General features: G+C 49.6%; 1 protein-coding gene across 5 annotated transcripts in view; it reads right to left on the minus strand.

Moving 5' to 3' along the window:
* The window catches only part of LOC123759330 (muscle M-line assembly protein unc-89), a 519,867-nt gene that overhangs the window by 256,637 nt on the left and 236,178 nt on the right, over positions 1–27,052 (minus strand). The window contains exon 1 of one of the 5 annotated variants that reach the window (XM_069335078.1): positions 11,264–11,318. The exons of 1 other annotated variant lie outside the window; for it this stretch is intronic. The gene's annotated coding sequence lies outside the window, so the exon portion shown is untranslated. Of the gene's footprint in view, positions 1–11,263; positions 11,319–27,052 lie in introns of those variants that run through there. 3 more of the 5 variants (XM_069335079.1, XM_069335075.1, XM_069335076.1) reach the window with 3 other exon arrangements.

The raw sequence follows: 27,052 nt of genomic DNA on the forward strand, positions 1-27,052 counted from the left end.
CCTACCCACCCACTGGGCCACACCCACCCACCCACCCACTGGGCCACACCCACCCACCCACCCACTGGGCCACACCCACCCACCCACTGGGCCACACCCACCCACCCACCCACTGGGCCACACCCACATACCCACCCACTGGGCCACACCCACCCACATACATTTGAGATGTATTTTATAGTCTCAATTAACGTACTTGAACTTGCCCCCCTGCCCAACCTCCACACCTGCCAGTGATCCGTCAAGCTCCCCCCCCCTCCCCTGCCCCCCCCCCCCACCCACCTCCCCCCTGGCAGTGTGTGGGGCCGCCAGCCGCCCACACGATCTCAGACTCATCATGGCAGCCACAATACCCGCATTTCTATAGTTTACCGCAAATATAGACACTCCCTCGGGTACCCCCCCCCCACGGGACCCCCTACCCCCCATACACACACCTCTCGGAGAATCTGACTCATCCAGGAGAAAACGAGGAAGTTAATACAGGTTATGTACCAGATTTACACGTGTTGTACACGTTTAAGATGTACACGTGTAGGTGTAGCTGTACACGTACACGTACGTCGGGAAGTACCACGTTATCCCGCCAGTGGAACACATTCCCGGTGAACAATGAACAATGCCGCAGGTCGTCCAGTTCAAATAAGGAACAAAAAAGCTTGAAAAATAAACGCTCGGGTTTGTGTTAAACAAATGAACAAGGTTGAAATGCTGCGACGACATTTGGTACTTGGCGGAAGCGACATGGGGGGGGGTGGGAGGAGGGGGGGTTGTTGTTGTGCTGCCGACACAAACAGGCTGCTTGACCACAAGGCTAAGGACCTGAATAAGGGAAGGAGTTCAGGATGGGGGGGGGGGTTGAAGTTGGATGGGGGGGGGGGAGACTGGCAAATGGGGAGAGGGGAGTTGATTGGGCTAAGAGATCAGAAATCTAGTTGAAGTGGGGGCTAGTTGAAGTGGGGGCTAGTTGAAGTGGGGGCTAGTTAAGGTGGCCCTAGTTCAGATGGATAGGGGGGTCGTGAAGAGGGGGAGGGATAAGGGCTAGTGGATCTGACGGGTAGCTTGAGACAAGGGCTAGTAACCACCCATCAGGTGAGGTGGGTTGAGAACTAGTAACTATTTAACAACTCAAGGAAGTGATTTCTAGAAGTTAAAAGCGAATGACAGAATGTTAACTTTATTTACTCTTGCCACTAATACTGCTGCTATTGTCTACCACTACTACTAGTGTCTACAACCATTCCTATATGTACCACTACTGTCACTTCCTTCTACTGTCACTTCCGTCTACTGTCACTTCCGTCTACTGTCACCTCCGTCTACTGTCACTTCCGTCTACTGTCACTTCCGTCTACTGTCACTTCCGTCTACTGTCACTTCCTTCTACTGGCACTTCCGTCTACTGGCACTTCCGTCTACTGTCACTTCCGTCTACTGTCACTTCCGTCTACTGTCACTTCCTTCTACTGTCACTTCCGTCTACTGTCACTTCCTTCTACTGTCACTTCCGTCAACTGTCACTTCCGTTTACTGTCACTTCCTTCTGCTGTCACTTCCGTCTACTGTCACTTCAGTCTACTGTCACTTCCGTCTACTGTCACTTCCGTCTACTGTCACCTCCGTCTACTGTCACCTCCGCCTGCTATTGCCACAACTTCCTAAATCTATGTTTTGATTATATTTTGCTTAGTGGTATGAGGTTAGTACGACAGTATAAGTGTGCTGACCCAGCTAGGTAAACCGCTACGGAAGAGGAGGGATATATATACACAGAGGTATACTCGGCTTCTCAGTATAAATACATTGTGAGTTTACATTAGTTCTAGACTAAAGTATACTCGCTGGTTAGTCAGTAAGCTATTGCGGTAGCCTTAATCACCCTCCAGAGGTTGGTAGGCCTATTGCCCCCAGGTTATCTTCTTGAGGTTATCTTGAGATGATTTCGGGGCTTTAGTGTCCCCGCGGCCCGGTCCTCGACCAGGCCTCCACCCCCAGGAAGCAGCCCGTGACAGATGACTAACACCGAGGTACCTATTTTACTGCTAGGTAACAGGGGCATAGGGTGAAAGAAACTCTGCCCATTGTTTCTCGCCGGTGCCCGAGATCGAACCCGGGACCACAGGATCACAAGTCCAGTGTGCTGTTCGTTCGGCCGACCGGCTCCCAAACAAAAAAATAACCGTATAAAATACGACCTATTAGATGAAGGGGGCGGGTTGATCTACTCTCTCTCATGTCTTGGCTAGATTGACTACCCTTCTACACCTGTCTATCCCCGCCTGTCCGTGTGGTTGACAGGAGTGCCTTCATCCCGTCCCCACATTCCCACCTCTTATCCTAATATCCCAAGTCTTATCCTGTCCCCTAATCCCACCCAGTATCCCAGCTATTATCCCATGTTCATATTCCTTCCACAGTTCTATGCAATCGGTACAGGCGGCCAATATTGACCCATACGAGGCAGCTCCTATTTATGTCCCCCCAAACTCATTCATATATGTGTCTATCCTACGCTTGAAACAACCAATCTACACAACGTCTATCGTCTCAACGCGGTTATAAGCAAATGTTTAGATTTTTTTTATCTACACTAATTTCTTAAGACCATTTATATCGTCAAGATAGGACTGGGACGAGGCGGTGCCTAGCCACTAAGACCATCGGGGGATCGAACCCTGGTTCTGCAAAAACCGAGGCCATCGTTGTACCGACTGGTTCAAGTGACTGGGGAAGTATGTGGAGGGAATTGGGGCTTATGCAAGTTGACCAACCGGTTTGACGTGACACCCGACCTGTCTTAAGCTGCCCCACCCAGGAAGCTACACCCTCTTCCTCCCCCCTCAACCTCCATCCCATTCCCCCCTACCCATCCCCCTTCCTCTCAACCTCCACCCCCTCCCACTCCCCCTCTACCTCCACCCCCCCCCCCCTCCTCGTCTTCTCCTCCTGCTGTCCTTACCACACACGACCACCCGCAGACCTGGGTCCTGGAACGCGCTTACTCCAGCTGCCACCACCTGCCACCACCTTCCCCAGCCACCACCTGCCACCACCTTCCACCACCAGCCACCACCTGCCACCACCTTCCACCACCAGCCACCACCTTCCCCTGCCACCACCGTCCCCAGCCACCACCTGCCACCACCTTCCCCAGCCACCACCAGCCACCACCTGCCACCACCAGCCACCACCTGCCACCACCTTCCCCAGCCACCACCTGCCACCACCGTCCCCAGCCACCACCTGCCACCACCAGCCACCACCTGCCACCACCTTCCCCAGCCACCACCTGCAACCACCTTCCCCAGCCACCACCTGCCACCACCGTCCCCAGCCACCACCTGCCACCACCTTCCCCAGCCACCACCAGCCACCACCTGCCACCACCAGCCACCACCTGCCACCACCTTCCCCAGCCACCACCTGCCACCACCGTCCCCAGCCACCACCTGCCACCACCAGCCACCACCTGCCACCACCTTCCCCAGCCACCACCTGCCACCACCGTCCCCAGCCACCACCGTCCCCTGCCACCACCTGCCACCACCGTCCCCAGCCACCACCTGCCACCACCGTCCCCAGCCACCACCTTCCCCAGCCACCACCAGCCACCACCTGCCACCACCTTCCCCAGCCACCACCAGCCACCACCTGCCACCACCAGCCACCACCTGCCACCACCTTCCCCAGCCACCACCTGCCACCACCGTCCCCAGCCACCACCTGCCACCACCGTCCCCAGCCACCACCTGCCACCACCGTCCCCAGCCACCACCTTCCCCAGCCACCACCTGCCACCACCGTCCCCAGCCACCACCTGCCACCACCGTCCCCAGCCACCACCTTCCCCAGCCACCACCAGCCACCACCTGCCACCACCTTCCCCAGCCACCACCAGCCACCACCTGCCACCACCAGCCACCACCTGCCACCACCTTCCCCAGCCACCACCTGCCACCACCGTCCCCAGCCACCACCTGCCACCACCAGCCACCACCTGCCACCACCTTCCCCAGCCACCACCTGCCACCACCGTCCCCAGCCACCACCTGCCACCACCGTCCCCTGCCACCACCTGCCACCACCGTCCCCAGCCACCACCTGCCACCACCGTCCCCAGCCACCACCTTCCCCAGCCACCACCAGCCACCACCTGCCACCACCTTCCCCAGCCACCACCAGCCACCACCTGCCACCACCAGCCACCACCTGCCACCACCTTCCCCAGCCACCACCTGCCACCACCGTCCCCAGCCACCACCTGCCACCACCGTCCCCAGCCACCACCTGCCACCACCGTCCCCAGCCACCACCTTCCCCAGCCACCACCTGCCACCACCGTCCCCAGCCACCACCTGCCACCACCGTCCCCAGCCACCACCTTCCCCAGCCACCACCAGCCACCACCTGCCACCACCTTCCCCAGCCACCACCAGCCACCACCTGCCACCACCAGCCACCACCTGCCACCACCTTCCCCAGCCACCACCTGCCACCACCGTCCCCAGCCACCACCTTCCCCAGCCACCACCTGCCACCACCGTCCCCAGCCACCACCTTCCCCAGCCACCACCTGCCACCACCGTCCCCAGCCACCACCTTCCCCAGCCACCACCGTCCCCAGCCACCACCGTCTCCTGCCACCACCTGCCACCACCGTCTCCTGCCACCACCTGCCACCACCGTCTCCTGCCACCACCACCTGCCACCAGTAACGGCTGCCTTTCAGCGTTCATCTCCAGGAACCAAAGAGCCGGAGTGTTCAAATGGGCGACACTGGCGTAGAGGGACCACAAAACCCCGGGAGGTTCCCTGCTCTCCGTCATGGAGAAAAAGGTAATGGCCATCGCATGTGATGCAGGGAGAGAGGGGGGGGGATGAAAGGGGTTGCGGGCCACCCTCACACGCGCGTGCGGGGGAGCGGGCTACCCCCAAACGCGAGTGCAAGTTATTTTGGTGAGGAGACAAATTGTACTTTACTGCTTGTGATGCCGAACCAGATTCACAGTCAATGATAAAATGCGAGCGTGTCCTGAGGGGAGAATAGGTGTTGGGGGAGAGAGGGGGAGAGAGAGGGAGAGGGAGAGGGAGAAGGGGAGAGAAGAGGAGGAAAGACTATATAGTGGAAGAGAGAGAGCAAGGGTGAAATGCTAATTTAAAGCCATCCATCTGTTCTATCTCACTGCTTTATTTCCCCCTTAACTCCCCCTCCCCCTCACTCCACCTTCCTCCCATTGACCCCCACCTCTCCCCATTCACCCCCTCCTCCCCCCTTCACCCCCACCTCCCCCCATTACAAAACTCTCCACAATAACTCTAGCGGAAATAAGTGTCAGCGGAGAATTGCAGGAAAATGAGTCAGGATGATTCAGTGTGGAGGAGGAGGACGCTATGGTCAGTCATCATAACACCAACACCACTACCACCCACCTACACCACCACCCACCTACACCACCACCCACCTACACCACCACCCACCTACACCACCACCCACCTACACCACCACCCACCTACACCACCACCCACCTACACCACCACCCACCTACACCACCACCCACCTACACCACCACAACCACCAGTCACCATCACCACCACAACCACAAGTCACCACCACCACCACCAGTGCACTATAGGACACGAGATAAGGACCTTCACTATTCGATTCCTGCACCTTCATGCACGACAAGGTCGGCCCCCCATCAACACAGGGACTCTCCCCCCCCCCCCCCACCCCCAACCCCACGGGCCTGTTCACCTGTTTCCGCTGGAAAACGCAGCTTCTTATGCCAGGGATTTGCAGACTAAGCTTAATGAGTGTTTTGGTTCCATTAATATTGTTCGATTTGTTCGCAAACATTGAGTATTTGAGGAAAATCTTTGTGTAACACACACACACACACACACACACACACACACACACACACACACACACACCATTAAACTAAAGACTCTCCCCCTCGCTCAATACGCCATAACCCTAACCTCTCCAACATAAGGTTGCATGTTTATCTCCTTTATATTGTTGCAGAGGTTGCGGGAGGGAGGCTGGCTATTGGAGGTGGGGGGGGGGGGGTTGAGAGGGAGTGGGGGAGGGGGAGGAGATGAGGGAAAGAGAGATAATAATCATGGATGGCTAAGTGAGGTGAACCTAATCATCCAGCCAGAAGGAAGATAAGCAATGGGAGAATACACTTCTTATACTTAGCTCATATTGTCTTGTGTGTGTGTGTGTGTGTGTGTGTGTGTGTGTGTGTGTGTGTGTGTGTGGGTGTGTGTGTGTGTGTGTGTGTGTGTGTGTGTGTGTGTGTGTCTGTGTGGGTGTGGGTGTGTGTGTGTGTGTGTGTGTGTGTGTGTGTGTGTGTGTGTGTGTGTGTGTATGTGTGTGTGTGTGTGTGTGTGTGTGTGTGTGTGTGTGTGTGTGTGTGTGTGTGTGTGTGTGTGTTGTGGTGTCTAGAGAGGCGGAAATTTACAATTGTGCAATATGCAAATTAGGATGTGTCTGCGGCCAGTAATGGCTGAACTCAGTTTTATTTTACATATTCATATTCTCTTTTATTTTCTCCTTTATTAAATTTGCTATTAAAGCATACACACACATACATATAAGCGCAGTTGTGTAACAAATAATACACACCACATCCATACACCCACCACACCCATACACCCACCACACCCATACACCCACCACACCCATACACCCACCACACCCATACACCCACCACACCCATACACCCACCACACCCATACACCCACCACACCCATACACACCCATACACACCCATACACCCACCACACCCATACACCCACCACACCCATACACACCCATACACCCATACACCCCACCAATCATCATAATCACACTCACCTTGATAAACAATCTCAAACAACCTTATTAAGCTGTTTACGTGCCTCAGAATATTTCCATAAATATATTCTATGTAAACACTATTACGCTGTCATAGCATTTTATGTTGTCATACCATTAATTTTGAAATGGTGCCATTTTAAGGCACCATTTTATGTTCATATATTTTCATATAAGAGTCCTTATTAGCCATTGGCCTACTGAGATCGTAGGCAGAGTTCGATGCCTGGTTTGATGCGAAAGGATTTAAGTCATCAGTATTGGAACCAGTGATGATTAATACTCAATAGACGCGGCCACTGTCAGCTGGGTGTGGCGGCGGCGGGTCAGTCGCCGCGTTTGTTTACATACAATGTTTAATGTTTACATACAACAGCTGTTCGCGTGACGTCACTACACGGGGTCTGTATTCATAACCATATTTCTACACACGCTCACACCTGTGCACACGCTCACACCTGTGCACACGCTCACACCTGTGCATACGCTCACACCTGTGCACACGCTCACACCTGTGCACACGCTCACACCTGTGCACATAACCACAGATAAAAAAAAGGTAAAAACATTTTATATTCCCCCGCCACACCTGTACACCCATGGGCCACACCTGCGAAATCAAAATGTTTATGAAGACCCAGACAAACTCTAGCGCCGGGGGGAGACGCTAGAGGCTGGTAGAGTTCAACCCCCAACACGTGTATAGTAACACAGGTGAGACAGTAGACCATAAGTTCTTTACGCCATTAGAAACAGATTCAATAAGTACAAAAAAATGGCAGCTAGACTAGACCAAATAGTACCCCCCCCCCTTCCACCTTCTCTTGAACCCTCAATATAATATATAATATATGGACATTATATACTTCCTTCAGAGAAACATGACAAGTCTAACTTGGAATGAGAACGCAGAGGCCCTCACAGAACGCAGAGACCCTCACAGAACGCAGAGACCCCTCACAGAACGCAGAGGGCCTCACAGAACGCAGAGACCCTCACAGAACGCAGAGGGCCTCACAGAACGCAGATACCCTCACAGAACGCAGAGACCCTCACAGAACACAGAGACCCTCACAGAACGCAGAGACCCTCACAGAACGCAGAGACCCTCACAGAACGCAGAGACCCTCACAGAACGCAGAGACCCTCACAGAACGCAGAGACCCTCACAGAACGCAGAGACCCTCACAGAACGCAGAGGGCCTCACAGACATTAACTGAAGTACTCACAGAAGCCCTCATGTCTCAGCCAATGAAAGGAAATCATGTCTCAGCGCTCAGAGGAAATCACAGCCATTTACCAAAAATAACAAAACTAATCTAAAAAAATATAGAAACAGGGCGGGAACAGAAAGCCAAATCAGTAAATGGGAAAAATGCAAAACTACTTTATTACCTGTGGGAAAAGTGAGTGATAAAGAAAAGTGTGAAAGTTAGGTTGGAACATTACTGCCTCTCCTCCGAGCCGTCTGAGAGGCTGTTCTTACTTGTTACACACCGCCCCTCTCTCCCTTCTTTACAACCCGTAACTCGTGTTGTAAAGTAGTTACGGGTTGTAACTATTCAGTGAACCTCTAGCACTGAAGAGTTAGGGTTCCCCTGAGATATTAGGGTTCCTTGAGATATTAGGGTTCCTTGAGGTATTAGGGTTCCTTGAGATATTATGGTTCCTTGAGATATTAGGGTTCCTTGAGGTATTAGGGTTCCTTGAGGTATTAGGGTTCCTTGAGGTATTAGGGTTCCTTGAGATATTAGGGTTCCTTGAGGTATTAGGGTTCCTTGAGATATTAGGGTTCCTTGAGATATTAGGGTTCCTTGAGGTATTAGGGTTCCTTGAGGTATTAGGGTTCCTTGAGGTATTAGGGTTCCTTGAGATATTAGGGTTCCTTGAGATATTAGGGTTCCTTGAGATATTAGGGTTCCTTGAGATATTAGGGTTCCTTGAATAATTAGGGTTCCTTGAGGTATTAGGGTTCCTTGAGATATTAGGGTTCCCCTGAGATATTAGGGTTCCTTGAGGTATTAGGGTTCCTTGAGGTATTAGGGTTCCTTGAGGTATTAGGGTTCCTTGAGATATTAGGGTTCCTTGAGATATTAGGGTTCCTTGAGATATTAGGGTTCCTTGAGATATTAGGGTTCCTTGAGATATTAGGGTTCCTTGAGGTATTAGGGTTCCTTGAGATATTAGGGTTCCTTGAGATATTAGGGTTCCTTGAGATATTAGGGTTCCTTGAGATATTAGGGTTCCTTGAGGTATTAGGGTTCCTTGAGGTATTAGGGTTCCTTGAGATATTAGGGTTCCTTGAGATATTAGGGTTCCTTGAGATATTAGGGTTCCTTGAATAATTAGGGTTCCTTGAGATATTAGGGTTCCTTGAGATATTAGGGTTCCTTGAGGTATTAGGGTTCCTTGAGATATTAGGGTTCCCTGAGATATTAGGGTGCAAGACTAACTCAGTTTAAGGAGACATGGGGGTGAACTGTCACAGAAAATGATAACGAGGTATGTGAGTAACTCTCCAAAATATTCGAGAAGGCTTGTACACTAGATCATCACGCATTTACAGCGTGATGATCAACATTGCAAGATGAAAAGGCGGAAGAAACAATGGATGACATTGTCTGGGCTCCTACACTACTGAACCAGGGGTTGACAGGACTTTGCTCATCCATCCCCTCCTGGAGAGGTTGGAACTGCTCCGATGCATCGGCACATTCCCCCAGGCAAAGATATCCTCATCTCATTTGCCAGGTAAGTACCTCCTGCTCCTTCACCTGCTACCCCAGCATCACCACCTCCTCCCCCTCCACCACTGCTCCTCCAGCTAATATTACTGCTAATAATTTGTCTTACGCCACCCCCCGACCCTCAACCCTCCCTTCACACCCTCCAGGAATGTTACCGAGGACCCCCCCCCCCCCCCCGCAAGACTCGCTGGCCCTCGCTGCTTCGCTCGTAGTAAGCGCACCCGTGTAAATTTTTAAGTCAGCGACGTATACAACGCTTACAGCGAGGAGTATAGAGCTTATCGCACCATTTACCCGAACGCTCAACACGGGTCCGTTTACCGCTAGCGAAGCAGCGAGGGTCAGAGAGTCCACTGCGGGGTACGGAGGTAACATGTCGCTTGTTTCACTTCAGGTGATGGGTGACGATGCCGCCGAGAGCATGCCGCGCGCGCACGTCACCCACTGTGCTGGTCATCCACTCGGGTGTTTGACGGAGCGGCGTGTACCACAACCTGGTGCTGAATGGTCAACGCTGGTGGAGGAACGTTGAACGAGTGAATGCCAGCAAGGAGGACCAGCTCCTCCGAGGTATCAATATAACATGCTCCACTCTCAGACTCACCCTCCTCCACCACAGACTGGTGTGTCTTGTCTACATATTGTACGACATATGTGGCAAGGTTTGAGGTTACAATATGTAGACTTATTAGGAGTTTTAAGTCACATAATGCGAATGATAATACCGCAGCTTAATAACGCAGTCAACCATTTATGAGCAATTGCTTACAGAAAACGGAGAGTTTCCATCAGAGCTCTTAACCCGTAATAATAGATAATCGCAAATAGATAATCCCAATATATAATTACACTCATATAATCCCAAATACATGATCCCAAATAAGTCACCACATATAGGTACATACTCTCTCACACACACACACAATATTATCGTCACTTCAAGACTTTTATTTCCCTTTATGGACCTCCATTTCCCGGAGTCTGAAGCCTTACGAGTGTCGACACTCGCATGAGGCCGAGAAGGAAGAGGGAAGGAGGGAGGGAGAGGAACAGGAGCCTGCGTGACTCCTGGGAGAGGGATGGGGGGGGCTCCTCTCCTAGCCATGGGGGCTCCTTGCTCCTAGCTGGGAGCTCCCTGCTTCCTGTCACGCCCCCTTCCACAACAACATTACACAAGGCATGATTCTCATTTGTTTAAAGCTTCCGCGAGTCACCATATTTAAAGGTGGTGGTGTCACTGTTGCTGGGAGGAGGAGGAGGAGGTGGTGGAGGTCACTGTCAACAGTAGCTGTACGCGACGGTGTACGCCTACCATTGATTTCACTCACCACCGCTGTTCACCGGTGGTGGGTACACGTGGAGTGAACAGCAGTGTGTGTGTGTGTACTCATCCACTCACAGTCCTTAATCAAATACCTTCGTTGTCAAGGCCATTCACTACGGATACACTTTCCAAGTATAGATTTTCCGGTTTTAATGGTTTATTTCAGAGTACACAATATCCTTGTTGAGGAAGACCTCCGTCAGCACCTCCTTCAACGAGGACTACTACACCTCCTCCTCCTCCCTCCTGCAGCACTACACCCGCGTGAGTGTGTGAGGAGCGGGGGGGGGGGGGGGCTGGCGTCACACACACTCACACACACTCACACGAACACATATATAAGACTGCTCCCGTCGCAGTCAGACAGCACACTAGCAGCGCCTCCCCCTCCGCCAGGCTGCCCACCAACCTGCGTCGACCGCCGCCACACACACACATACACACACACACGCACGCACTCACGCACGCACTTCTACGCTCTCGCACAAATACTCACACGCCGGAACAACCACATGCTCTTACACAACACTGCGCCTATACACGCAAGTGCGCGCGCACACACACACACACACACACGTGCTGGAGCTCTATCAGAAGATATCAGTGGTTACAGGCATGAGGAGGATGGCCTGACTGCATCTACCTGATTATCAGGAACTAAAGTGAGAATACCTACCCGGCAGGAAACAGAAAGTGGAAGCGAGATTGGAAAGATCTTAATAACACGAGGAGCACCTCAGGGATCACTACTAGGACCCCATACTATAATGCTAATGACAACTATGGTCCGAAACTTGTCATGGAAAGTAATTATTAACATAAAAATTTGAGAGACAGAAGCTTTCAGAAGGTTGTACACTCCCTATGTTCGACCAGCACAAAGCAAAGCTAAGAGAAAGTCCAGAGGCTTGAACTAAAAACACTAAGCCACGAGGAAACACTGGAAAAACAATAATACTACACTCCCACACATGAAGTAGTGAAAACCCACATACACACACACACACACACACACACACACACACACACACACACACACACACACACACACACACACACACACACACACACACACACACAGTGATATGCCACTAGACCGTAGCCGTAGCAGAGTGGTCTAGTGGTATGCAATTAGACTAATCCCAGAACTAAGAGGCATGAGTTACGAGGAAAGGCTGCGGGAAATGCACCTTACGACACTGGAAGACAGAAGAGTAAGGGGAGACATGATCACAACCTACCAAATCCTCAGAGGAATCGACCGGGTAAACAAGGATAAACTATTCAACACTGGTGGGACGCGAACAAGGAGACACAGGTGGAAACTGAGTACCCACATGAGCCACAGAGACGTTAGAAGGAACTTTTTCAGTGTCAGAGTAGTTAACAAATGGAATGCATTAGGCAGTGATGTGGTGGAGGCTGACTCAATACACAGTTTCAAGTGTAGATATGATAGAGCCCAGTAGGCTCAGGAACCTGTACACCAGTTGATTGACGGTTGAGAGGCGGGATAAAAGAGCCAGAACTCAACCCCCGCAAGCACAACAACTAGGTGAGTACAATCACGACCTCATCGTAGCACGTAAGAATCGAGTCCAACCAGAACCACAACGAGTCCTCAACAGCGTGTGTACAACTATCACTTCAACTATAAACGAACACAAAAATATCAAACTCCTTCTCTGCGAGAAACATCTGCCAGAGTGGACACAAGATATTCGTCGAACACAACACACTCAACACCCAAGTGGTTTGGTGCCTTCTATTGATAATTACTTTCTCAACACCCAAGTTATTATCTTCGTCCTTGGCTGTGATGCCTTGGCACTGATAACTCTCAGAGAATTATCAGGAAGAATTAAATCCCATGAAACTGTACAAAACAGAGCCACGAAGCGTCTCAGGTGAGTAACTGAAACCTGAACATTTATGACTGGAAACAAGACACGATTCCAAGTTCTACTGGCGTCAGAGCTCCGCCAGCATCCCTAGTGGTCAAGATCTTGAGGATGTACACCTGGACGCAGCTTCCAAAAGGAACACGTCTCACCCAAGACCCAGACTCACTCAGGAGAGATGCCACGTGGATGTCCTCTCCCCTTAACAACCTTCACCACCATCAGGCACACACGACTTTACTGAAGACGACCTGACCATTATATACTACTAGTAGTCGCTACCCGCTACCCCCCTGAGGGCATCCCCTGGTGTGGGGCTGGGACTAGGCCACCACCCCTGAGGGTTTCCCCTCGCTTCCAAACACACTCTTCTCCACCAAACCAGCCCTCACCAAACCAGCCCCCCACCAAACCAGGCCCCCCCACCAAACCAGCCCCCCACCAAACCAGGCCCCCCCACCAAACCAGCCCCCCACCAAACCAGGCCCCCCCACCAAACCAGCCCCCCACCAAACCAGGCCCCCCCACCAAACCAGCCCCCCACCAAACCAGCCCCCCACCAAACCAGCCGTCACCAAATGTAGAATTTCACCAAGACTTGAAGCGGGAGGGAAGAGTCTCTCTCTTCTCTCTCCTGACAGTGCTGACACACAAACTTATTTTCCTACTGAGACATTGGAAATTGGTTGGCCCATTGGACTCACTGTTGGAAATTAAGTGGAGAGAGGCAATTGAAGAAGACAAACAGGACTGTTCAAAAGGCAAAGAAGCCTGTACTGAGACAAAGAAGGGTGTAGGAGGAGACAAGTCAAGAGGAGGAGCAGGAGCAGGAGGAACTAATGGTTTCCCAGATATCCCTCTTTTCTTATCTCCAGCTTCTTCCTTGCCCAGATCCCTTCTTCATTCCTCTTATCTCTCCCTTCCTACATCACTCTCCCTCCATCACTCTCCCTCCATCACTCTCCCTCCACCACTCTCCCTCCCTCCCTCCCTCACTCTCCCTCCCTCCTGGAAGAGGCGGCCCTGGAGCTCACAACAAGAGCAGGGCGGCTACGTGAGGCCGCACACCCACAAGCGTATTCTTCTTGTTTATAAACGTGTCCACTCTCATGCTTCCGCATCGCCACATGCATTATGAGCACACAGGTCAAGGCAGGAGACGGCGTGGACGGGGGTCAGAGGTCAGTATAGCAGACGGGGTGTTCTGTCGCTCCAGGTGACCCGTTACTAATACCAAGCCACAACATTGCACATAAACACCGGGTGTGTCGTAAGGCCGCCACCAACCTACACCCGTCATCACTGACCTCCGTGATCCACACCTGCCTACACGAGAACCCTTGACCTGTCTGGGTTCACAAAGCCATATATATCCTCAGGGGCCCTCTACACGCTCAAAATCTCACACTGCTAAACCAAAGAGCCAGCGCTCAACCCCGGCAAGGGCAACTAGGTGAGCACTGCTGTTGATCACCTCATCAATACGGGATGAGATCACCTCATCAATCCTGACGGTTGAATCCAGTTGAAGGAAACCACTAAGTTACTGGGAGGGAGTTTGAGTGCATCAATTCAAAACACTCACAAGGAAATAAGCGTGAGATAGTACTGAGTGACAATATGTACAACTGTTCTACTATACGTAATTATTGTACCATGTCGTGGTACAGTTGACTAATGCGCTGGATGCTCCTAGACGGGCTCAGGCTCGAACCCTGATCAAAGCTCTTGTGAATTTTTCATTTAATATATCACGTTATTGTGATTAATATGTGCATTATTATTATTATTATTTATTTATTATTTAATTATTATTATTATTATTTATTATTATTGTTTTTCTCTCGTGTCACTAACTCTACTTTATTTTCAAGTTGACAAACAAAAACTGTCCATTTACTGTACAATTATTAATTATCTGTCGTAATGTGGGATTCTATATCTTCATTTAATATTACTGTGTGGTTTGGAATTATTCATTTACAGGACTTTTGAATTGTTGAAATGATGTCACCATGTTGTGGTCGCCGGTGATGTCACCATGTTGTGGTCGCCGGTGATGTCACCATGTTGTGGTCGCCAGTGATGTCTCAATGCGTTCTGCAATGTTGCAAATTTTTGGTGGTAGAAGCGTGGACATGGGAGTGGTGGTGGACGAGGACCCCCATACCCCCACTATGGGACCTAGGATGAGACGAGGGAGGCAAGGGCATTAAGTAAGGCAACTAAGTCTCTTGCCTTACTTAATGCCCTTGCCTAAATGATCCCTGGATCTACCTCAAGGTAAGAATGAGGGTGGTATAAGTTCAGATCATGAGGGTTTGACAGGCACCCTAATACTGCGTATTTAATATTTACCTTTTTGTTGCTAAAGATTCGCTGCCTGGAACAAAAAGTCCCAAGTAGCACGGGCTATGGTGAGCCCATAGTGACCTTGTCGCTCACTCGTGAGATGACCCAGCCTGAGCCCCCCTACACCTCGCCTTGTCACTCAACCTTTCTCTACATCTCACTAATGGCATCTCTCGTCTCTAAAACATATAAATACATATCCTTCAACATAATATAACGAAGATATGTTCCTCACTGTTCTTCGTAAAGATATATATAAGTATTCTCACCTCATATGTGCGAAGATATGCAATTTGTGGTATGACGCCGTGAAGATTGTGGGCGGAGGTGGGGGAGTCTTGGGGTCAGGGCGGAGGTGGGGCGAGTCTTGGGGTCAGGGCGGAGGTGGGGACTCTTGGGGTCAGGGCGGAGGTGGGGACTCTTGGGGTCAGGGCGGAGGTGGGGGACTCTTGGGGGTCAGGGCAGAGGTGGGGACTCTTGGGGTCAGGGCGGAGGTGGGAACTCTTGGGGTCAGGGCGGAGGTGGGGACTTTTGGGGTCAGGGCGGAGGTGGGGGACTCTTGGGGTCAGGGCGGAGGTGGGGGACTTGGGGTCAGGGCGGAGGTGGGGGACTCTTGGGGGTCAGGGCGGAGGTGGGGGACTTGGGGTCAGGGCGGCCGGAGGTGTGTGTGGCTTCCTTGAGCTGTGGAGCGTTGCCATAATTGGTGAGGTGGGAGGTGGGGGGGGGGACCTTCTCCTCTGTCACCTGCCCCCACCTGACTTGCAACAAGCATGCACATTGCATTTTTCCACATGTTGCGTTTACTGGACACCACACACACACACACACACACACGGTGATTGACAGTTGAGAGGCGGGGGACCAAAGAGTCAAACCTCAACCCCCGCAAGCACAACTAGGTGAGTACGTGTGTGTTTGTGTGTGTGTGTGTGTGTGTGTGTGTGTGTGTGTGTGTGTGTGTGTGTGTGTGTGTGTGTGTGTGTGTACGCGCGCGCATCTAAATAACTGCCATTTAAGCTAGCTTAGCTTTCAACATATCAGTTTTTCCCTAAATGATAAAACACTAATCACCCACAGCCATAAACAACAATTGCTAACACGAAAATTTTCCCCAATACATGTGATATCAGCTAGAGTCCAGCTGATGATATCACATGTACTGGGGAAAATCTACGATAGCAACGACAGCAAAGGGGAAGGAGGAGGAGCTCAGCTGGTGTTTAAACGTCTCGGTGACGGTGTGGATGTGACCGAGGCAAGATGTGTTAATCATCTGTGTAGACCTTAAGTATTTACCTATCCTTGTATTGTAGTATTTACGTATTTGGTGGAGGCACCAACAGTATAGTGGAGGGCCAAACTGGTGTCAGCAAGGTGGTGGAGGGCCAAACTGGTGTCAGCAAGATTAGGATAAAGGATAAATAAGACCCAGGATACAGACCCATTGTAAAGTACCTTTGTTGGTGCAGGAACTGAAAGAGGTGGCATGACTCGGCGGCTTGGTGAAGCTAGTGGTGGGAGGGCATGGGGCAGGGAGGGCATGGGGCAGGGAGGGCATGGGGCAGGGAGGGCATGGGGCAGGGAGGGCATGGGGCAGGGAGGGCATGGGGCAAGGAATGGGCGCCGCCGAGGGCTGTTAAGGGCCGCCGAGGACTGCTGGGTGACGGTGCTTATAAATGGTGTTTCCGCGGACGGTGACTGAACGAGCCACAGGTCCCTAAGGAACGGTTTCATGACGGACGGGATCATATTAGGCGCCAGACGGGTCCCTCCCCCATGTTCTGTGGCCCGTCACGGCCTGTCCTGCGGCATGATCCATTGGTCGAGAGAGAGAGAGAGAGAGAGAGAGAGAGAGAGAGAGAGAGAGAGAGAGAGAGAGAGAGAGAGAGAGAGAGAGAGAGAGAGAGAGAGAGAGAGAGAGAGAGAGAGAGAGAGAGAGAGAGAGAGAGAGAGAGAGAGAGAGAGAGAGAGACAGAGAGAGAGACAGAGAGAGAGACAGAGAGAGAGAAAGAGAGAGAGAGAGAGAGAGAGAGAGAGAGAGAGAGAGAGAGAGAGAGAGAGAGAGAGAGAGAGAGAGAGAGAGAGAGAGAGAGAGAGAGAGAGAGAGAGACAGAGAGAGAGACAGAGAGAGAGACAGAGAGAGAGACAGAGAGAGAGAAAGAGAGAGAGAGAGAGAGAGAGAGAGAGAGAGAGAGAGAGAGAGAGAGAGAGAGAGAGAGAGAGAGAGAGAGAGAGAGAGAGAGAGAGAGAGAGAGAAACTAGGAATACAAAATCTGGGGGTAAAATACCATCAGATGCAGCCTCAAATATTCATGGAGACACAAAGAGGAAATAATGAGGAAGCAGACAAGTGAGGGGAGAGGGAGAGAGAGCCTCTGTGAATGGCCTCCAGTCTCCTCATGAACCATGAGAGTGTGTGTGTGTCCTGAAAATAATGAGAGAAGTGCACGGAATTTATGCAACCCGAGTCAGGTATGATGACAAGAGATCACATACGCAGATGCACGCGCACATATTTACATATTTACAACCACAACCACATACACACACACACACGAGGGTCTGGTAGCTGAGTGGACAGCGAGCAGGACTCGTAATCCTGTGGCCCGGGTTCGATTCCCGGACCAGGCAGAAACAAATGGGCAAAGTTTCTTTCACCCTAGTGCTCCTGTTACCTAGCAGTAAATAGGTACTTGGGAGTTAGACAGCTGTTACGGGTTACTTCCTGGGTTTGTGTGTGTGTGGGGGGGGGGGAATTAGTTAGTTAGTAACAGTTGATTGATTGACAGTTGAGAGGCGGGCCGACAGAGCAGAGCTCAATCCCCGCAAGCACAACTAGGTGAATACACACACACACACACACACACACACACACACACACACACGCACACACGCACACGCACACACACACACACACGCACACACGCACACGCACACACGCACACACACACACACACACACACACACACACACACACACACACACACACACACACACACACACACACACACACACACACACACACACACACGCACGCACAAACTCCAGGATGCAACTTCCCGCAGCTAACTCCCAGGTACCTATTTACTGCTAGATGAATAGAAGCATCAGGTGAAACTTCCCATCTGTGTTTGCCTCGGCCGGGAGTCGAACTGGTGTTTATACTCACCTAGCGCGACCCTGAGCTTGCAGGGTCGAGCTTGGCTCCTGGCCCCCGCCTTCTCAACGTTTTTAGTTCAAATTACTCTTTTCTCACGCTCTTATTTACTTTCATATTACATATTTACTTTTCAAACTTTGAATCGAATTAACTTGAATGACTTGTCCGTCTAACCTGTCTCATTTATCAACAGCTCTTGACAGCTAGTTTTTCTGATGTCTCTGACTCATTTCCGTCTTAGGTTTCGGTCCATAACCGCTCGTTCTGCTGTTCCTAGTTTTAAACAATACTGCATTGTCAATCCTACTTAGGATCTTGTATGTAGTTATCATGTTCCCCCCTATCTCTCCTTTCCTCCAGTGTGGGAAGGGCAGTTTTCTCAGTGTATCCTCATAGCTCAATCCCTTCAACTCAGGAACGAGTCTCATTGCATATGTTTGGACCTTTTCTAGTTTCTTCTTGTCCTTGTGGGAAATTTCCCACATTATCCATTTTAATGGAATATGCAAATAAAATCATTGCTGTTTTGTGTTGAGTATTAAATTGAAATTAGTCATAAAAGAGATAGCGTACGTGTCTATTTTGTTCCAGAAAACGGAATTAATGTTTACAGTGTAGGTTATCTTGAGATATCTTGAGATAATTTCGGGGCTTTAGTGTCCTCGCGGCCCGGTCCTCGACCAGGCCTCCACCCCTAAGGAAGCAGCCCGTGACAGCTGACTAACACCCACGTACCTATTTTACTGCTAGGTAACAGGGGCATAGGGTGAAAGAAACTCTGCCCATTGTTTCTCGCCGGCGCCTGGGATCGAACCCGGGACCACAGGATCACAAGTCCAGTGTGCTGTCCGCTCGGCCGACCAGCTCCCGTGTACTCAGCTTCTCACTCCAAACAATCTATCTAACTAACCTTACACTTAAATCATCACTCTCAGGGGCTGAAAATAGAATGAAACTAGTTCCCTAAATTAACTGAATAGTCATTTATGACATGAATTTAAAACAAACTGCTCCTTCCTATTCTTAATGGAAAACGCATAACGGCAGGACACCCCGATGCGGGCAGGGAGGCGCCATTGTGGATTGTGTTGCTGGTACAGAGTCTTGGGCCAGATTCACGAAGGCACTTACGCAAGCACTTACGAACCTGTACATCTTTTCTCAATCTTTGGCGGCTTTGTTTCCAATAAATTAACAGGCAATGAGCTCCGAAGCACCAGGAGGCTGTTTATAGCAATAACAACAGTTGGTTGGGAAATTTTCATGCTTGTAAACTGTTTAATAAATGTAACCAAAGCCGTCAAAGATTGAGGAAAGATGTACACGTTCGGAAGTGCTTGCGTGAATCTGGCCCCTTGTCTGACGATGACAACATTACTTCCCGCGAGTGAAGGCCGCAGTGTGACCTTCCAATACAAGAGTTGCTCTTTACTGCCACAACTTGGCGACACAGAGGCAAGTACACATTACCCGGTTAACCATTTTAATTTGTTTTGTTTCATGGCCATATTACTCACAGATTGGTTATCTGGTAAAGTTGCTCAACCCGTCTTGTACGGTAATTAACCACATGTAGAATTACAATAACCTAGTGTAATTGAATTCAATATCAAGTCGACCGTTTAATTACTGTCTGAGAAAATAAACCCAACCAAGTTATGTGAAGGCAATTTTACTGGTGAAATAAGTATAAATTCATACAGTCCACTTTCTGAGAGGTGATTGAATAATAAACAATCTATTGTCTATTTAAATAAAATTATAATTAATATACCATCGGTAGAATTTCCGTACAGTTCTTTCTCAGGTAGGTGTTCCATGCTGGGGATGCATATTCCAGCGTGGGTCTCACCTTCGCTGTATATAGGGTCCGGAAAGCCTTTTTGTCCAAGTTTCTAAAGGATAGAGGGACGTTGGCCAGCATGCCATTTTCAGCTGTTATTCTTCTAATGTGGGCTTCTGACATCACATTCGGGGTTATGTCCGTTCCCAAGTCTTTCTTCTTTTCTGATTGAAGAATTTGTCTTCCCTTCATCCTGTACTGGTCCTCACACTCCTGTTCCGGTGCTCATAACTTTGCATTTGGCTGGTTTAAACTCTAGCAGCGATTTTTCAGACCGCTTTTGGAGTATGTCCAAATCCGTTTGCAATGCATCACAATCTACCCTTGTCCTGAATCTTATCATTTTTCAATTTTTTTCACTTTTCATGAATCAATGCAAACACTGATATGAAGGAGCCAATTTTTCTTGTCAGATCATTGACATATATTAGAAACAGTATGGGTCCAAGAACCAACCTCTGTGGAACTCTGCTCGTAACTTCTCTCCACTCTGATGTCTCTGCTCTCACTGTAACCCTTTGCTTCTGTAACTCTCTCACTGTAACCCTGAGAGATACTCTCTGATCCACTTTAGGACTCTTACAGATACCTCAGCTTGCTTGTATAGTTTGAGTAGGAATCTTTCATGCGGGACCGTATCAAATGCTCTCTGACAGTCAAGGAATATGCAATCCAGGTCTAGCCTAGCTGATTGGTCACCACCCTTTCTCCTTGTTTCCTCCCTGACATGTTGCATCAGGAACAACACCGTCAGTCAGCCATTAAGAAACTGTCTGGCACACTACCTATCAAGGACCCTCACACCTGGGCTCCACGAGTCCAATAACCTATGATGGAACACAGACGACCACGGAGCCACCCCCGGACGGAACCTTGGGTAACAGCTGCTGGAAATAGCGCTCCAAGGCAGACACTCCAGGTAAATAAACCCATTGTCTCCTCCAATTGGCGCTGTCATTGCCCTCCAGTGCCAAAGGTCGACGACCCAGTCCTGTAAAAACGCAACAATCATTCCTGCGCGAAATACTGTTGACCTACATGGCACAGTGTTGGTACACACTGTGGGTCGCCGCCCCACACAACTGGCACTGGGTGGAAGTCCTTTAGCCACTGGCAATGGACCACGCGTCCACAAGTCCTCATTACCATGCTCGATTTCCTGCCATTCCACTGTGTGTGTGTGTGTGTGTGTGTGTGTGTGTGTGTGTGTGTGTGTGTGTGTGTGTGTGTGTGTGTGTGTGTGTGTGTGTGTGTGTGATCAAGCTCTCCCCACGACCAGGAGGCGACAGACCTACAGACACACGGCGCGCCGGGAACCGCACCCTGCACCTCTGGCACCTGAGTAGGCCCTCCCGGTGACAAAGGTACAACACGGCAGAGGGCAAAATAAACAATGCAGTATGAGAACACTGCACCATTACCCCTCGAGCAATATGACAACACTAGACAAAGTTACAACGGTACAGCGACAAGACACCACAACGGTGGCTTGTGACAACGTCACACCCACACACACACACACACACACACACACACACACACACACACACACACACACACACACACACACACACACGTCTGGGCCACAAGAGTACATGGGGCGTCCCTCCCTGACGCTCCTACAGCGCCCCCTGCAGCGACCTGTGGAAGGAGCTTCCTGAAGGTGGCCTTGACTTGTGACCCAGTTGGCGGTCCTGCTGATCAATACCAGCCTCCTTCCTCACACACTTCAACCCGCCCTCATAACCCACTCATTTATTACTCAGGCAGACCTATAAACAAAGTGTTTCTGCCCACTCTAACCCAAAGTGCCCACTTTGTCTTCCACTTTATAAACAGTCACTGTAGACAACAACGTCCCAATCTTCTACATATAGGAGGAGTGGGACGTCCATATATCCTCTAAAGGTATAATATAGTTTCTCGCGAGCGTTCCCTTCGTCAAGAAACTGTCGTTCTAAAGTGCCATATCCTAACCTACCACCAACCAGAGGTCCCCACGAACAGAAAACGGAACATTATGTCAATTTCGAACATTCGTTGATCTTAGGTAAAGTATACGTCAAAATTAGCTATTAGAAAGATAGTTTGTGTATACCACATACAGGTATCCATGTATACTGCATGGAGGTAACCACATTTTATATATATATATATATATATATATATATATATATATATATATATATATATATATATATATATATATATATATATATATATATATATATATATAAATTTTCCAGGCCCCCCCACTCTCCGGGTAAAGCTCCCGGGGCGGCCACCAGCCTCGTAGTTATTTACCATTTAAAAGACAATAAAAATGAAACTACCATATTTCATGGACAGTCAAATTTTTGTTATAAACTTTTACTAGAAGATTTTTACGAATCTCTCTGTTATGTTTAAACAGAAACTCTCAGTTATTATAACATTTTTGTTGTTGTTAATATGGCTTTTGTTTCTGTCTAATTGTGGGTGTTCTGTTGTGTTATATATATTGTTTATTTGTAATATAGTTTTATTATTATTATTTGCGTTAGGCGATGTTCAGTAGTTTAATTGGACGAGTCGGAGCATATTTTTGCAAATGTTCCCAAATTTGGAGCAGCTTTAATTGCTCTCTGTCTCTCTCTTTTTCCCTTTCTCCATGCCTTTCTCTGTCTCTCCATGTCTGCTGCCTCTGAGCTAGGTTAAGCACGTGGCTCTTCATTGTCACAGAAAAGTAAAACATCATGCCCAATATGTCAATTTCGTCTGTGAACTCTGTTTTTGGCCACCCATTTGCAAGCCTGTCCGACTTGCAATGTGTGTGTGTGTGTCTAGTTATCATCGCCTGTGTTTTCTCAGCCGCCAATGTGACCTACCGTCTCCCTCCCCGGGTAGAAATCGCTGAAAGTGGATGATTGATGAGTCTTGAAGCAGCTGGAATTTCTTCCTGTCCAGATATAAAGGTTAGCATGCAGTTGTTAGCATAGGCTTGAGCTCCAGGAATGAGGCGAAGCAGATCGTTGAAATAGATATTCCACATGAGAAGGCCAAGCACTGTGGTGCACTGGCACCAATTGAGTGGTTTCTGGATTCTGCTCCACTGAGGACTGCTCTTAGAGTACGTTCTTGAACGTAGTCCTTTATTAGGTCTAATATGGAGCCTGAGATGCCTAGTGCTTGAAGCTTCACTATTAATCGAGATTGCCAGACCCGATCAAAGGCTCCTGCTATGAGAGCAACAACACGGCTGATCTTGGACTCAGCCAGTGACTTATGCCACTTACTGGAAAGATTTAGCAGGAAATCAGCAGCATATCGCTCTCTTCTAAGACCATACTGTCGATCACATAGTTGCCGATGATGATCAAAAAATGATATCATTTGCTGAGATATTAATGTTTCGAGAGTTTTACCAGTAATGGAGAGCAGTGACACTAGTCTCTAGGTTCCAAATACCGAACGGCTTTTCTTTCTGTGTACTGGAACAACATCTGCCTTCTTCCATAAGGAGGGCCACATTCCTTAAGCTGGGCAGAGTTGGAAGAGGCACGTGAGAGGTGGAGCCAACAGGTCAGCGCAGCTGCGTAGTAGTCTTGGGCTGACCTTATCTGGCCCCACAGAATGCTTGTGTCTAGTGGTTAAGGAGATGGAGACCTTAAGCCTACTGTATACCCACTTCAGTAATCCTAGACACAGTGCTTGGGGGCAAGATGTGGAGGCTGACGTTCAGGATCAGGGACCTGTATCTTGGCAGCAAAGTCGTTTGCCAGTAGCTCAGCCTTCTCCTGATTGGTGGTTGCAGCAGTTCCATCCTCCTGGTTCAGAGGCGGGATTGTGGACGCAAGTTTTCTTCGAGTTCCCCATCTGGGTACTCGGTGCCGGCGCCACCAGAGTCTCCTCCGGCAGAGTAATACATCCACCTACTCCACAACACTCCACATCACCAACGCTCGCCCCTGCTCACGAACACTTCCAGTCAGGAATACACCACCGTCTCCACACTCCGCCCTTCCCAGTCTAGAACATTATATCTTAGACTGTAATCAAATTGAACGATTTATAGATAAATCCCTGTATGAAATGGCAAGCCATCTTATTAATAAAGATAAAATATATGAACTCCTTGCACTGTATCCATGTTTCGCTTCCAGAAGATAAGTGACATATGAGAGTGAAGAGCAAAAAGCGTATTGTGAAGATTAATAATAATAATAAACAGCAGCTTTCCTGTGGCCCTGTAATACCTCTATAGCTTAAACAACATTAGCCAAAAGACCTGCCATTAATGTATAATGATTAACTGTAAATACATGCCTATTGAAATGGACCAATCTCTGTTACCAGCTGACAGTATAATTATAAGGTGCGCAGGATAGATGTAACTGTTAATGTAATAATCTCCGTCGAAGTCTCATAAAGACCTTTTGTGTCCTCAGTAATCCTAATTTTTTTGGCGCTACCGCTCACAGGATGAGTATAGGGTGCACAATAAACTAGACCCCTCCGGGGGGGAGTAATAATCCGGATGGAGCGCCTTGCCTCACACAGGTACACCTTGGCCTGGTCGCACCACCATTGACAGCGAGGGATCAGAGGCAGCAGAGCAAACATCCTCCGGTAGAATTTTGCCTCCATTACCAGAGCTTTTGACGTGAGAGTAGTGGGGTGTTGCTGGGTCTCGCTCGGGCTGTTGCTGGGAGTCGTGGGTACTGCTGGGTGTTGTGGGTGATGTTGTATGGTGATTGGTGTAGCGAGTGTTGGTGTTGACCCTGGGTGTTGTGGTGGCGGGTGGTACTCAATACATCCTGTGTTACAAGGCTCTAAGCTTTGGCGCAGACATTAACGTGGAGGAAGTGACGATGTTCGTGGGGGCTGTGTGTGTGTGTGTGTGTGTGTGGGAGTGAGTGTGTGTGTGTGGGAGTGAGTGTGTGTGTGTGGGAGTGAGTGAGTGTGTGTGTGTGTGTGTGTGTGTGTGTGTGTGTGTGTGTGTGTGTGTGTGTGTGTGTGAGTGAGTGAGTGAGTGAGTGAGTGAGTGAGTGAGTGAGTGAGTGAGTGAGTGAGTGAGTGATTGAGAGAGAGAGAGAGAGAGAGAGAGAGAGAGAGAGAGAGAGAGAGAGAGAGAGAGAGAGAGAGAGAGAGAGAGAGAGAGAGAGAGAGAGACCCTACGTCCTTGGTTTATATACAGGCCGGGGCAGAAACCATTTGGCAGTGCTTCATTTCACCTTATGTCCCTGTTCACCTGGCAGTAAATAGGTGCCTGGGAGTTAGACGGCTGTTGTGGGCTGAATCCTGGGGCAGTAAGTCAGTAGTTGCTCTAATAGTCTCTCACACACACACACACACACACACACACACACACACACACACACACACACACACACACACACACACGTAACAAAGATGTTAGAAAGTATTGATTTAGCGTGAGAGTAGTGGAAAAATAGAATGTACTTAAGGAGCAGGTTGTGAAAGCAAACTCTATTCATAATTTTAAAACTAGATATGATAGGTAAATAAGACAGGAGTCATTGCTATAAACAACCGATGGCTAGAAAGGCGGGATCCAAGAGCCAATGCTCGATCCTGCAGACACAAATAGGTGGCTGTTTTATTTTGTTCTCCCTACAGCAGTAATGGTACAACACGTCAACTTTTGTGGGAACAACAACCAATTATTGAACACTGGACGAATACCAGCTAAAAATACTATCTTTTTTAATGACAGGATAGACACCCCCACACACACACACACACACACACACACACACACACACACACACACACACACACACACACACACACACACACACACACACACATATACACATACACACACACTCGCTCTCTGCCAAATCTAGGGAGGATTGACTGGGAACTAATCCGTAACTGCTCCCCTCAAAGGGTAATTAGTGACCTGGGAGTAAACAGACTAGCGGGTCGTGTTCCAGGGGGAAAAAGCGTGCCGGGTAAGGCTTACCGCGAGCTGCGGCAAGGGAAGGCTCTCAGCCTCCCGCAAAAAAAGCTAAAAGAAAGGCGGGAGTCGAGGGGGAAGAGGGTGAGGGGAGACGAGACAAAGTGGTCACAGGTAACACCCACGACTCGGATTCACGAAGCAGTTACGCTGGTACTTACGAACCTTGGGGCCAGATTCACGAAGCAGTTATGCTGGTACTTACGAACCTTGGGGCCAGATTCACGAAGCAGTTACGCAGGTACTTACTAACCTGGGGCCAGATTCACGAAGCAGTTACGCAGGTACTTACTAACCTGGGGCCAGATTCACGAAGCAGTTACGCAGGTACTTACTAACCTGGGGCCAGATTCACGAAGCAGTTACGCAGGTACTTACTAACCTGGGGCCAGATTCACGAAGCAGTTACGCAGGTACTTACTAACCTGGGGCCAGATTCACGAAGCAGTTACGCAGGTACTTACTAACCTGGGGCCAGATTCACGAAGCAGTTACGCAGGTACTTACTAACCTGGGGCCAGATTCACGAAGCAGTTACGCAGGTACTTACTAACCTGGGGCCAGATTCACGAAGCAGTTACGCAGGTACTTACTAACCTGGGGCCAGATTCACGAAGCAGTTACGCAGGTACTTACTAACCTGGGGCCAGATTCACGAAGCAGTTACGCAGGTACTTACTAACCTGGGGCCAGATTCACGAAGCAGTTACGCTGGTACTTACGAACCTTGGGGCCAGATTCACGAAGCAGTTACGCTGGTACTTACGAATCTTGGGGCCAGATTCACGAAGCAGTTACGCAGGTACTTACTAACCTGGAGCCAGATTCACGAAGCAGTTACGCAGGTACTTACTAACCTGGGGCCAGATTCACGAAGCAGTTACGCTGGTACTTACG

The sequence above is a fragment of the Procambarus clarkii genome, chromosome 32 (genome assembly GCF_040958095.1).
Source record: "Procambarus clarkii isolate CNS0578487 chromosome 32, FALCON_Pclarkii_2.0, whole genome shotgun sequence".
Taxonomy (NCBI): domain Eukaryota; kingdom Metazoa; phylum Arthropoda; class Malacostraca; order Decapoda; family Cambaridae; genus Procambarus; species Procambarus clarkii.